The 15,032-nt window shown below is 47.7% G+C and overlaps 1 pseudogene; it reads left to right on the forward strand.

The window, feature by feature from the left end:
* The first annotated feature begins 7,048 nt into the window (after positions 1–7,048).
* On the forward strand, positions 7,049–8,460 carry LOC101104021 (actin-related protein 2/3 complex subunit 2-like; annotated as a pseudogene).
* The last annotated feature ends 6,572 nt before the right edge of the window (positions 8,461–15,032 follow it).

A 15,032-nucleotide genomic window follows, 5' to 3' on the forward strand; every position in this document is an offset into this window, starting at 1 on the left:
TCGTGTTCTCCAGCTCTCCCACCTCCCTCCCAGTTCTTCTTATCGGACAGTGCCCTAGTGACTGTCTGGCCAGGTTAATCCTGTGCTGACACCCTCCTCTGAGAAGAAGAAGATTAGCAAATGTTTATAAATGACCACTGGTTTAAGAGCATCTAGAAAAAAATGTCCAGCCTCCATCATATTCAAGGACCTCATTCAAGTTGTAATAAATAACTATCAAGATGAATTTTTTTTTCTACTTAACTAGATGGCCCTAAGTAGACCTGTTTCGAGGAGCCAAGCTTATATTGCTGAGTGAAGCACAAAATGATTCAGATGTTGCAGAAAAAAATGAGCCCTGTGTACCAAGAATCTTAAAAATGATCATACTTTTGATTTCATTTTGGAGTCAACTCTTAAGCAATATAAACACTTGTTAAGTGGGCACTAAAAATGTTCGACATTATTTCATTCATCTTAAAGAAAATAAGCAGACATTTAACTTCGTGTCGGCAATAACTGACTGTAGAATGCTGTTTGGTGCAGCAGTGGTGGAGACAGGTTGCTTCAATCTCCCGTCAAGAAAGAACATACCCTTTAGCCTGAGGATGCAGTGAGTGGGCAGCCTAGTTGTTCACACCTCAAGGTCAACTCCAGGTTTGCAGCTGAGACCAAGCCCTTCCCTGGCTCTGGATCCTGGGCATGTCTGCCTGTGAAGAGCTCCCCTAGCTAGCTGTCTTTGCTCTGGGGTCCTTTCTGGGTCGCCCAAGACTTTCTCAAGTTCGTGCTGCCCATGAAGCCCCTCCCTGCCCAATTCAGCTTCCTTCCCATTCTTCTTCATAAGTGTCACACTTCCATCACTGTCCAAATGCTTTTCTTCCTCAATCCTGCCTCCCCCTGCTTTGTCTTCCACTGGACATTTCTAATGGATGACTTCAGTCTGAGGACTCTCCATTGGCTGGCCAGATCTCAGGTGGGATTGTGCTGCAGTCTCAGACTCTTCCTTCCCAGCCCTCTGTGCTTCTCTCTCCATCACAGGTGGCAGGCTTGCGGAAAACTAAGGCTCTCTCCCCACTCCCTGCTCACCCCACTCCATCCTCATGGTTCCTCCTCTGCAAACTCTCTTGCATGTCCAATCCCATACTGGCATCTGTTCCTCAAAGGACCTGAGCTAGCACTCTGCCCTTCATAACAATTTGACTGGGAGATTTTCACTTCCTTTCTCTGCAACTCAGGGCTCTACAGGATTTCTGGTTTCCCAAGGGGATGGTGGAAACAGTGTCAGACTTTATTTTGGGGGGCTCCAAAATCACTGCAGATGGTGACTGCAGCCATGAAATTAAAAGACGCTTACTCCTTGGAAGAAAAGTTATGACCAACCTAGATAGCATATTCAAAAGCGGAGACATTACTTTGCCAACAAAGGTCCGTCTAGTCAAGGCTATGGTTTTCCTGTGGTCATGTATGGATGTGAGAGTTGGACTCTGAAGAAAGCTGAGTGCCGAAGAATTGATGCTTTTGAACTGTGGTGTTGGAGAAGACTCTTGAGAGTCCCTTGGACTGCAATGAGATCCAACCAGTCCATTCTGAAGGAGATCAGTCCTGGGTGTTCTTTGGAAGGAATGATGCTGAAGCTGAAATTCCAGTACTTTGGCCACCTCATGCGAAGAGCTGATTCATTGGAAAAGACTCTGATGCTGGGAAGGATTGGGGGCAGGAGGAGAAGGGGACGACAGAGGATGAGATGGCTGGATGGCATCATGGACTCGATGGATGTGAGTCTGAGTGAACTCCGGGAGTTGAGGATGGACAGGGAGGCCTGGCGTGCTGCGATTCCTGGGGTCGCAAAGAGTCGGACACGACTGAGCGACTGAACTGAACTGAACTAAAGGGATGGTGTGGTACTGGGGTCCATGAAGTAATATACCAGTGACATTTGCCTCCAGCTCTCTGCGAACTCTGCATCCAGGCAGGTATAAGAGGGGTCACTGTCTCAAGAGTCAGTAGAGGGTACCAGCTGCCCAATGGTCTCCTAGCCTCGCAGCTCCTGGCGACATACAAAGACACCCAGGGAGCAAAGGGTGGAGAGTGGTGGTCTTGGGAAAGCAAGATAGGACTTGCCGGGTGGCAGCAAGTGTGCCATGGGCTGCAATCCTCCAGCTTGAAGCAACTTCAGACACTACCTTGGCTTCTGGAAGAGGTTGCATTCCTCCAGGGCTGCCCCAAACAGTGACTGGGCACCGCAGATATGTGGAAGGGGACACTTCTGCCCCGTGTGGGGACGCCTGCTGCTCGGCGGCTGACACCTGTCTGCAGCTGCATCGTGGTCTGAAGGGTTGCCCTGCCCAGTCCCATTTCTTCCCTCTTTCATCTTTCAGAGGTGTTAGTCCCTAATAACCCTCTCACATCAATAACTGCGCCAGCAGCTGCTTCTAGGAGCGTCCAACCGGCACATTACATAAAACAATTGAAAGACTGAATGAATAGCCGCCTGGATTAAATTAGCATGCCAAGGACCACACACCGAGTAGTAACAGCATTTGTCTTAGAGATTCTTTAGAGGCAATAAGATATTTGCCAAATTTTTTCCTGATGGAGAAAACAAACAGCAAACTTTGTTTTTGAATAATACCAGCTAACATTTATTGGCCTGCTATGTATCGGGCATCTGAGCCAATGCAACGCTGGCCCGGGAAAGCAGGTGGCCCCACATGGCGGCCCCAGAACACGGCTGTGTCACCCTGGCTCTTGGGGACACAAGGGAAAGGGCCGCACAGAGACCACTTGCGACGGGTTGTGGAAGGCCAAGCCGGTGTCCACCGTCTCTGCTGGACAAGGGCTGAGTGCAGAGACCCTGCTCTCAGGGGGCTTGTTCTCCACTGGGTGGGGGTAAGGGGCCAGCAGCCCTACAGAGACACATGAGAAGCACCATTCCTGGCTGTGAAGAGGGACAGTGACCGACTTGGGGGAGGAGCAGACAGGCAGCCCTGACGTGGAGGAGGGTGGATGGAGAATGCGCACGTGTGACCAACGCAGGGGAGCAGCAGAGGCGAGGTGGGGCCATGTCGGGGGTTGCTCCTATTCTGTTTATGGTGGGAAACACTACGAACTTTGTGCAGCAAGACGGCGCTTGTGGGGAACCCACTGCAGGCTAGGGGAGCAGTGGCCACACCAGCTAGGGGCCAGGGGCTTCCATTCAGTGGACATGGCCAAGGGGCGGGGCTCAGATCTGAGGGGTGAGGACATGAGGAGGGACGCCTAGGCATCAGTGACTGGGGAGGGGAGGCTGGACGGGAGTAGATCGCAGGGGTGGAGGTGGGGAGTGAATCTCCAAGGAAAGGAGGAGACAGGAAAGAGGCAAAAGGAAAAAGCAGTAGGATTCAGGAACTGCAGGCATGGGGTCAGCTATGTCCACCCCATGGACTGTATAGCCCACCAGGCTCCTCTGTCCATGGGATTCTCCAGGCGAAAATACGGGAATGGGTTGCCATGCCCTCCTCCAGGGGATCTACCCAACCCAGAGATTGAACCCACGTCTCTCGTATCTCCTGCATTGGCAGGCAGATTCCTTACCACTGAGCCACCTGGGAAGCCCTTCAGGGGCCAGGCCTCCCTTCAAACAAGGGCAGAGCATTCTAGGATGATTCATACTCTATCCAAATGGGATGAGACCCTGCGAACAGGACGAAGGTATAACGCTGAGCAGCAGTCTGTTTATTTACAGAGCTCAAACACGCAGCCCGGCTCTCCCTTCATTCTTCATATCTCATGATGTAGGTCTCAGCCTGTGGACTGGAATCCAGGAGGCGCTGGCCGCCCACCCAAAGCACCTCTCCCGTTCTCCCTGGGCAGAGTTCAAAGAGGGGTTCTCTCCTCAATTCCTAGATCTATCAGCCTTGCTCTCCCTGCAGTCAAGCTCCTCACAGACCTAGAGAAGACACATGTCCGGTAGGAAGAGTTCATCATGTTGTCAATAAAAATAAAGTCAACCCTGCACGACCCCAACACCTCAAGTGAATCAGTGGCAGACGGTGGGGCAAAGCCTGTGACACCTGTGTGACCATGTGACTTTCCCTACCTCCTGCGCTTCTCCTCTTGGGGACACACTAGTGGTCCACTTTAGGGTCTTCTTTCTGTGTGACCATGTGGCTCTCCCTACCTCCTGCGCTTCTCCTCTTGGGGACACACTAGTGGTCCACTTTAGGGTCTTCTTTCCAAGTATTATCCTTCCTTCCCCCCAGCACCCCAGGAGTTCTGGCTGTCTCACTCCCTAAGCCTTTCCTCCCCGTGTCCTCTTCCTTAGGGCTACTGGTCCTGGTTGCAGCCAGCTGTACCTTTGGGCACTGGTGCTCATCATTTTGAGCCCTGGGTCCCATTTCACTTTGTCTTCTGTCAATGATCTGCATGGTGGGTTCGGCAGCAGACCCTCAATAGCACAGAAATCCTGTTGACCCCAAGTCACTGGGACCAACTACCTAAGTGGCAGTTCAGTTCAGTCACTCAGTCATGTCTGACTCTTTGCAACTCCATGGATGGCAGCACACCAGGCCTCCCTGTCCATCACCAACTCCTGGAGTTCACTCAAACTCTTGTCCATCAAGTCGGTGATGCCATCCAACCATCTCATCCTCTGTCGTTCCCTTCTCCTCCTGCCTGCAGACTTTCCTAAGTGGCAGGGCTAAGTGCAAAATGAATGCACAGGACTTCTTGTTCCAAAATTATTAAGCATTTCAGGAGGGCAAGCACACAGTGTTAAACCAGCGCCGGCCCTTCTGAGCGTGGGGCCTGGTGCTCCTGTGGGGTCACCAGGCCATGAAGCTGGGCCTGCGAGTTGAGTCATTCAGCAGAGTAAGAAAGCAATAAGCAAGACAAGACAGACCAAGATCAAGGCAGATCAAGCCCCAGTGTTTGAGGAAAGGAATAGGCAAGATCAGCTCCAGCTCTGTGTCCTGACTTCAGCTTCTTGGGGAAACCATTTCCGTTAAATTGAAATTCTACGGACTTCCTTGGTGGGTCCAGTGGTTAAGACTCTGCACTTCCAGTGCAGGGGGTGTGCGTTTGATTCCTGGTCAGGGAACTAAGATCCCACATGGCATGTGGCGAGGCCAAAAAAAAAAAAAAAAAGGAATTTCTAGCCTCTAATTACAGCATTCGTTTCTGGCATTAGCATTTATGTGTCACGGGCACATGCCCTTTTCAGCAAGAGAGAGAGAGAAAAGGGGGTGAGTCCTAGGTGAGAATGTTAGTGCTGCGGTCTTTATCTTTATTTCAGGCCTCGGATCCAGAGCTGACCAGCTGGTGAAATGAATTGCATTCAGAGCTCAGCCCTTCCACCTCAGATGCCTTGGTGAAGGCACAGTAGGGAGAGAAGTGAATTGTTTCAAACTGTCGGTGTTAATCCAGCCTAGGATTGAAATTTATTAAACATCTAGGAGTGTGTAATAGAAAACCTGGGCTACATCTGAGTCCTTCACTCTGAAAATGCCTGAACCTGCTGTGCTGCTTTTCCGAACTAATCCTGACAGTTCTTGCTTCCCAAAGAGCAGATCTATTCTCCCAAAAGGGGCTTAGACTTTGGACAGAAAGAGTCAGAGATGGAGTGGTACCCAGGTCCATGGCTTCTCCCGAAGCTGCCCGTCTCCTTACTTTGCTGTGACAGGTATCTGCTGATGGGAGGGCACTTCCAAGGCACTGCCCACTCGGAAATGTGTACCCGGGCAGTTGCTTGTCAGAAATGGACCTGGCAAAGCTGTGCAAGAGGCTGGTCCCCAAGTAGGATGTTTGCACCCAAAGGTGCCGCTTGCATCTGGTTTCATCTGTCGGCCGTGAAACCCAGGTTTGAGGTAGACAGAGGAAGCCAGTTATAATCAAGCATCACACAATCCTTTGACCACAGTGAGGCTCGGTGGGGGTGCGGGCTGCGAAGTGTGGATAACGAGGTTCCTTCATTATGCTGAGCCAAGTCAAAGGTTGTGTGCGATACACTGAGACAAGAGACACGGAGCCTGGGAGGGCTGGGGGCCTCAGGAGAGGCAGGTCAACGCAGCTCCATCTCACATGCCTCCTTCCTCCACGTGAAAGATGATCGTCCTGTGATGGGTATCCTCCTTAGGAATGGGGACTGTTTGCAGTTATGAATTGATTTCAGCTCTCCAGGGAATGTTTTTAAAGGGTTATTTGAAATATCAATGAAATAATTTTTAAAAGCCTTCATGAGATCTCAGCAATGACTCTCCCAGTTGTGATATGTCTGCTCATTAAAAATGCTTATGAAAGGATGTTTTGTACTCAGATTGCTTTGCCACAATCTGAGTCACATCCTCTCTTCTGCACTTTGATTCAAATGCTTAGGTGGTAGTGTCACGGGATCCAGACTCTCTGATCCAGCTCATAGACAAGATGGGGGTTTCGTTTGCTGTGTCCCTGTAGGCTCAGCCTCCCTGTTAAGGCCAGCATTCGTGGTGTGAGAAAGAATTCTTAATTCTCAGAAAGTGGCTGGAAAGATAAAAGTTCTATGTTAATGTAGAGAAAACTTATGCCTTCATTATCCTTTTTCATTTTACTGGAAAACCTGGCTAAATCAGCAGGCCTGTCTGTGGGGCACGTGAATTCACACCCCAGAAACTGATGTTGAACTTGGCTTGAAAGGAAGCCTTTATCAAGAATGGTCAGGACCTTCCAAAATTTCAATCCCCAATTCCAACCTCTCAATTTCAGGCCAGTTGCAGGCCAATTTGATGAAAGGATTATAAGACAAGACCCATATGAAACATTAGCCGGATTGGGTAAAAAACTGGGACTATAAGAGGGAATAAAAAACTAATCGGAGGTAGCAAAAAGGAGGGTTTGCACACTTCTAGAAAAGGGAGTTGGCCCAGGGGTCAAAACATCTGAATCTTGTCCTCTCTGTCACTTTCCTAAACCAATCGCCTAACGACCAAATGCTGGGTGTTTCTTTCACTCTTGTCTGAAAGAGCAACAAGTACCCCATCTCATCTGGGTCACTTCACAGGGTTCTTAAAAGATGCAAGTAAAAACATAGGATTTGAAACTGATTAAGAAAAGAACAGGGGGACCAGGCTTGTCGGTGAGGTGGTGGCGGCTGCTCGGCAGGCAGGTTCAGGCTTCAGGGGCCAGCCGCCGCCATGATCCTGCTGGAGGTGAACAGCCGCATCATTGAGGAGACGCTCGCGCTCAAGTTCGAGAACACGGCTGCCGGAAACAAATCAGAAGCTGCAGAAGTAACGTTTGCAGATTTTGATGGAGTCCTCTATCATATTTCAAATCCTAATGGAAATAAAACAAAAGTGATGATCAGTATTTCTTTGAAATTCTACAAGTAACTTCAGGCACATGGTGCTGATGAGTTATTAAAGAGGGTGTATGGAAGTTACTTGGTAAATCCAGAATCAGGATACAATGTCTTTTTGCTATACGACCTTGAAAATCTGCCTGCATCCAAGGATTCCATCGTGCATCAGGCTGGCATGTTGAAACGAAACTGTTTTGCCTCTGTCTTTGAGAAATACTTCCAATTCCAAGAAGAGGGCAAGGAAGGAGAAAACAGGGCAGTTATCCATTTTAGGGATGATGAGACCATGTATGTTGAGTCAAAAAAAGAGAGTCATAGTAGTCTTCAGCACAGTGTTTAAGGATGATGACGATGTGGTCATTGGAAAGGTGTTCATGTGGGAGTTCAAAGAACGACGCAGAGCCAGCCACACAGCCCCACAGGTCCTCTTCAGCCACAGGAACCTCCCCTAGAGCTGAAAGATACGGATGCCGCCGTGGGTGACAACGTCGGCTACATTACGTTTGTGCTCTTCCCTCGCGATACCAATGCCAGTGCTCGAGACAACACCATCAACCTGATCCACACGTTCCGGGACTACCTGCGCTACCACATCAAGTGCTCGAAGGCCTATATGCACACATGTATGGGGGCAAAAACATCGGACTTCCTCAAGGTGCTGAACCGTGCACTCCCAGATGCCGAGAAAAAGGAAATGAAAACAATCACGGGGAAGACGTTTTCATCCCACTAACTCCTGGGAATAGGAAGAGGAAGCGGTTGGCAACTGAAGGCTGGAACACTTGCTACTGGATAATCGTAGCTTTTAATGTTGCACCTCTTCAGGTTCTTAAGGGATTCTCCATTTTGGTTCCATTTTGTACACGTTTGGAAAATAATCTGCAAAACGAGCTGTGCTTGCAAGGGCTTCATGGTTCCCAAGAATTAAAAAAAAAAAAAAGAATTCCACTTGATCAACTTAATTCCTTTTCTTCACCTTCCCTCCCTCACTCCCCTTTCCCACCCCTTCTTTTCCAAGCTGTTTTGCTTTGCAATATGTTACTGGTAATGAGTTGCTGGATAATGCAGTCTTTACTTGTTTTCTCTAAGTATTTGAGTTCAAAACTCCTGTATCTAAAGAAATACAGTTGGGGTCATTAATAAAGAAAATCTTTCTATCTTAAAAAAAAAGAAAAGAACAAAATAATTACCAATATGCTTGGGGACAAGATGGTGAACAATTCTATAACAGGATTAGGAGGGCACGGAGGGCACACTACCCATGGAGACAGGCAGGAGTCTGGGCCCCAGTGGGGAGGATATCCCAGGCCAGCCATGAGCACAGAGCTGGCATGGTGATGGAGGGGAGGAGGCTGCCTTGTTCCCCATGGGACCCCCTTCCTGGGACACCTGCAGCCCCAATGGAAGTCCCTATGCTCCTGGGACGGCTGGCTCAGAGGGCTGTGGGCTGGACCCAGGATGGTGGCAGCATAGATTCAGGGGAGAGATGGAGAAGCAGGAGGAAGCAGGGTCAGGAATTCGCTGAGAGCTGTGGCTCTCCCTGACCCGGAAGAGGATCAGACTCAGAAGCAAGGGGTGAGGATAACGGTGACATCTGAGATGATTCACCCAGATGCTGGTAAGGGCACCACTCAGGGCTGAATGCCGGTATAGATATTCATTAAATCTTTACAGATGTCCTAGCAGAGAGGACCGACCCCCACCCTGCCCCCCTGGGGCCCCGGAGCAGACACTGTGGAAGACGGCTGGGCAGTTTTCCCCAAAGTGAAACATAGTCTCAGCACAAAATCCAGCAACTGTACCCCAAGATATTTACCCGAATGAGGTGAAAATTTATCCCCTCATGAAAACCTGCCCAAGGACGTTTGTTTGCTTAGTCGCTCGGTTGTGTCCAGCTCCATTACCCCATGGACTATAGCCTGTGAGGTTCCTCCGTCCATGTGATTCTCCAGGCAAGAATACTGAAGTGGGTAGCCATTCCCTTCTCCAGGGGATCTTCCCGACCCAGGGATCGAACCCAGGCCTTCTGCACTGTGTGGATATTTATAGTAGCTCTACTCATAACCTCCTGATTTGGGTAGCAGCTCATCTATCCTTCGATAGATGAATGGATAAACAAACTGGTACCTCAAGACAATGGAAATCCAGTGAAAAATAAATGAGCTACTGAGCCATGGAAAGACATGGAGGAGACAAATTCATGTTGCTAAATGTCATAAGCAAGATTTTAAAGTCTCCATACTGTATGATTCCAATTATAAGACATTCTGGAAAAAGCAAGACCTCAGACACAGTAAGAAGCTCAGTGGTTGCTAGGGGTTGGAGTAGGGTGGAGAGCACAGAGGATTTTTAGAGCGGTGAAATTCTTGATGACACGGTCATGCTGGACACATGATATTATCTGTTTGGCAAAACCGACAGAATGTACAATACCAGGAGTGAACCCTAAGGTAAACTGTGGGCTCAATTCAGTTACTAATCATACTGGACCAATATTTGTTCATCAGTTATAACAAATGTACCTCACTAGTGCAAGGTGTTGGGCTTCCTGGTGGCTCAGTCGGTAAAGAATCTGCCTGCAATGAGGGAGACCTGGGTTCGATCCCTGGGTCAGGAAGATCCCCTGGAGGAGGGCATGGCAACCCACTCCAGTATTCTTGCCTGGAGAATCCCATGGACAGAGGAGCCTGGCGGGCTGCAGTCCACGGAGTCACAAAGTGTCAGACACGACTGAGCGACTCAGCATACAGCACACAGTGCAAGGTGTTAATAAATAGGGGAAACTCTGTGTGTGGGGGTGGGCTGAGAGTTTTATGGGAACTCTGTACTTCTTGCTCAATTTTCTATTAACCTAAAACCTATCTAAAAAATAAAGTACACTGATTAAAAAATTTCAATCTCATCTCAGTAGTGATCACAGGGAAAAATGAGAATATTGGTGAATTTCTTGTTTTATTGTTTTCTTCCAGTTCTTTGGCTTGATTTCATCTGGAGGGTAAATGGGATGTTGTGATTGTTTGTTTGTGTTCAGGTCCCCCAAAGGTTAATAAGCATGTCCATCTCCAGCACAGGGGAAGCAAAATGGTCTTTCTTAGCTTAGAGCAACAGTGAGCATATGTGGGGCTCCAGCAAGAGCTTTTCTGCAGTTTGACACATTGTCACCAGGCGGGTGCACTGCTCCCTCTGAATAACGAAAGCCTCTGCTCTCCGACAACCTGGTGGGCTGAGGATGTGAAGGTGATAGGAAGGGTCACCTGACCCATGACATCACCAAGCTTCCATCTCGCTCAGTGAGAGGAGCTATTGGCATAGAACTACCTCCGTTATCCATTGAGTCCGAGGGGGCCAAGGCCCAATGAGCCATTCTGTGCGTCCTACCTCTCTTGCAGGGACCATCTTTATCCCCGTGAAGAAACATTTAGTGGGAACCTCAACAGTAGTCACCATAAGGCGGCCCCCGGGGACGGCCTTCCTCGGTGGTCTGCGCTTCCAATGCAGGGGACCAGGGTTTGATCCTTGGTCAGGGAACTAGCTCCTACATGGCGCTACTATAGACCTGGTGCAGCCAAAGAAATACCTATTTTTTAAAAAATAAGTAAATAAGGCAGTCCCAAGATATCAGGACCCAGAACCACAGGTGAGGGGAGGTTTCCTCCTTGGAGAAGATGAGCAAGGTGATGGAAAGAACACCAGTCTTCTGCATCCTCCACTTTTGAATGTCCTGAATCTGCCTGCCCCTTCCCTTTAAAAAAAAAAATTGTAGTAAAATAAACATAACACAAAATTTACCATCCTAAAACCATTTATAAGTGTACTAAAATAGGGGGCCATTAGGCCCTTTCACGTTAGGGTGTCAGCAACTCCCTCATCCGCCACAGAACCCTTTGCATCTTGAAAAGTGGAAACCGTCCCCTTGAAACACTAAGTCCCCATTCCCTCCACCCCAGCCCCCTGGCTTCTTTCTCTAGGAACGTGTCTACTTTAAATACCTCACTTACGTGGAATTCTGTAGTATTTGTCCTACTTCACTTAGCCCAATGTCCCCCAGGCTCATCCAGGTTGTAGCATGCCAGAATTTGCTTCCTTTGGAGGCAGAGAAACAGTCCATTGTGTGTATACACAACCATTTGTTTACCCACTCATCCACTAATGGACCTACCGCTTTGGGGCTATTGTGAATTGCTGCTATGAACATGGGCGTATCAATAAAAATACCTCTAGTTCCTGCTTTTGATTCTTTTGAGTATATATCCGGATGCAAAATTGCTGGATCCTGTGGTAACTCTCCGTTTAGTTTTCTGAGAAATCTCCATCCTGTCGTCCACAGCGGCTACACCATTTTACATTTCCACCCACAGTGCACAAGGGTTCCAGTTTCTCCAAATCCTCACTAACACGAGTAATGAATGTATTGGGATTTTTTTTTTTTTTTTAATAATAGCTATCCTGACAAGTGTGAGGTGATGTCTCACTGTAGTTTTGATTTGCACTTCCCTAATGGTTAGTGATGGTGAGTTCATCTTTCCACGTGCTTATTGGCAGTCTGTATTCCTTCTTTAAACTTCCCTTATTTTTTAAAGGAGGAGCTGGTGGGACCTTGAAGCGTCATCATGAGGCTGCCTCTCCTTGTCCTTCTGACTGCTCTGTGTCAGGCCTTCTCTGGGTCCTGGGGTCTTGGTCCTCAGCTTTATATCCTCTGCTTACCTCTCTGACTTCCGAAAGACAGAAGCTCCATTTTATCTGGTGACTCTGTTCCACATCACCTTTCAGCTTAGCTTTCTCTCTCTTCTTTCTGTTTCCTTTTTAGCCGGAGGTGTTTTGAGCCCATGAGGCTGGAAGAAACACTTTCTGAAGCTTCTTGAATGAGTCATCTCAGCTTGTCCACACAGTGTCTTCACTCAAAACCTTCTTCCGCCTCCTCCTCCACCCTGAGCTCCTTTTCTCATCCCCAGACCAGTAGTATGAGGAAAACCATGGAAGACCTAGCTCATTTTCCTCTCATTAATGTCAGTTAGGAGGGGGGAACCTAAGAAATGCGGCCTTCCCCTCTTTACACCAGGCACTCTTATCTCTGCATTTTCCTTCTCAGAGTATCTATCGACTAGCCACTCCCCTGATGCAGGACACATCCAAGTTCAAATGTGTTTAATACTCAGCTCCGGGTTTGGAGAGGCTAGAGTCATCTAAATCCAAATGCTGCATTCATGTTCTTGTGGAATTCGAGAATTGCATTTACAGCTACTTTGCATGCCCAGGAAATTTCTCCAAAACACCTAGAAACACCTCTCACAGACAAGCCATAACAGACAACAAGTTCAGTTGCCCAGTTGTGTCTGATTCTTTGCAACCCCATGGACTTGTCTTCACTTAAAAAACAATCAATGGGACCAATAAAGATGAAAATACATCATAAGGAACTTTTCTGGTGGTGAAGTGGACAGGAATCTGCCTGCCAATGCAGGAGACACGGGTTTGATCCCTGGTCTGGGAAGATTTCTCATGCTGGAGGGCAACCAAGCTCATGAGCCACAACTACTGAGCCTGCAGGCTCCAGAGCCAGCATGCTCTGCAACAAGAGAAGCCATGCAATGAGAATCCCAAGTGCCATAATGAAGAGTAGCCTCTACTCGCTGCAACTAGAGAGAGCCTGCATGCAGCAGCTAAGACCCAGGACAGTTATCAATATATAAGTAAATAAAAGCCATGAATTTGAAGTGTCTGGCATGTTTGTCACACCTTGATAAATACTTTTCATGCCAGTAGGATTTTATTTGATGACTACAAATAATCCCTAAAATTGAATAACATGCTCCAGTTTAATGGGCTTTCTCAAGCTTTACCTTACTCAGTCTCCATAGCAACCACATGAGACAGTCACTGGGCCACTAGGAAGGATGCCAATTGCAAGTCATCTTTGGCATATTTCTGTGCCAAGCACTGGCTATCAGTAAGACTTTAAGCTCTTCAAGCTGTGTTCTCTCATTTCCCAGAGATTGCGAATGGTGTAGACTGAGTGAACTTTCCCAAGTTACTAGTGGCCAAAGCCATCCAACTCTTCATGTGGTTATCTTATAATTGTCTATCCCCAAAGAATCCACCTGCAATGTGGGAGACCTGGGTTTGATTCCTGGGCTGGGAAGATGCCCTGGAGAAGGGAAAGGTTACCCACTCCAGTATTCTGGCCTGGAGAATTCCATGGGGTCACAGAGTCGGATATGACTGAGTGACTTTCACATTCGCAGATCGGGTTTTTTTAAAAAATTTTTTTGCGGGGGTTGGGGGCTGCTGGTTTTTGCCACTCCCTTCTGCCTCCTCCTCCTTCTCTTCAGCAGTAATAATTTCTACTAGAAGTTCCCCTTTTCTATCTATTTACATCAGCTCTGAAAGACATGGAGGAGAACTTAGTTAACTGACCTACAGTGCAAATTTAGGCAGCCTATCTTTTCTGGAGAGAGAGAACAGAAATCAAACAGAACAAAAATGTGTTTGATCACATGGTATTCATTCACTGTTGAGATTCCTGGAGGAATATTTTCGGGCAAATAGTCAACTCTCACATAATATTCATGGTGGTTTGCTCCAGGAACCCCATGGATACCAAAATCCACAGATACTCAAGCCCTTTTATAAAACATCATAGCACTTGCATATAACCCATCATCATCCCCCACACTTTAATCATCTCTAGATTACTTATAACATAAATGCTATGGAAATAGTTGCTGGCATATGACAAATTCAAGTGTTATCTTTTGGAACTTTCTGGAATTAAAAAAAAAATTTTTTTTAATTTTCAGTGAAGCCACAGATGCAGAACATATGGCTATAGAGTCATGACAATATGAAGAAGATAAATCTTTACATCAAGCGTCCACAACAAATACAGATGCTACTTACCCTTGTCCAAAATATAAGATGTTTTGGTCAAGTTGCTTCTCTGATAGGAAAGATTGGAAGTGGATGAGCTTTCCAGTCCTGCAGCAAGCACAGGACAGGCTGGAGTCAGGATGAAAATGCTCATCCTTGCTTCTACAGAAAGAAATCTGTAGGCACCTGGAAACCCTGCAGAACTCTTTGGAGGATTTCTGCCCTCAGATGACCCTCACATGGACGTTAAACATAGAATCCTTTCTTTGCCAGAACAGATAAGGGAATGATGAAAGGTTCATCAGAGGTGACCTCACTGCCTTGTGGACAAAGGAAATGATGTAATGGGGATTCAACTCAAATAGCTTTGGAACATTCTGGAATCCTGTGACAGAATGGAAACCTCAACTAGAAAAGTGAGCTTGGGGAAGCTCTGAGTCTGTGGTTTCACAGATACCTTTACACTCATGGTATTCAGCCCTTTGGCTCCAAACCCAAACACTGACACCAAGTGTCAGGGACTATTTCACAATTTCAGTTTCTTTTTCAAGACCAATCTCAGCAGCTCACCTCTGTGCAGGTGAGTGCCTCTGCTGGCCCCTTAAAAGACAGAGGCGAGAGATTGCGAAGGTTTGCGTGTGGCTCTACTCTGTTGTTGCTTTTCATGGTTTTTAAAGGCAGTCAAGCACAGAAAGAGTACCTTGTGAGATGCTTTCCCCAAACCCTATGTAGTGCACAGCTGGGTGGGTTCTCCTGACTCATCTTGCCCTTCCCCCAGCAGATTCCAACCCCTTGATCCTGGCTCTCCGTAGGCTCCACGTGGTCAGCCCTCTCAGCTCAGGAAGGAGGAGTAGCTTCTCACTGGACTTTGCTC

The sequence above is a fragment of the Ovis aries genome, chromosome 1 (genome assembly GCF_016772045.2).
Source record: "Ovis aries strain OAR_USU_Benz2616 breed Rambouillet chromosome 1, ARS-UI_Ramb_v3.0, whole genome shotgun sequence".
In the NCBI taxonomy this organism is placed as follows: domain Eukaryota; kingdom Metazoa; phylum Chordata; class Mammalia; order Artiodactyla; family Bovidae; genus Ovis; species Ovis aries.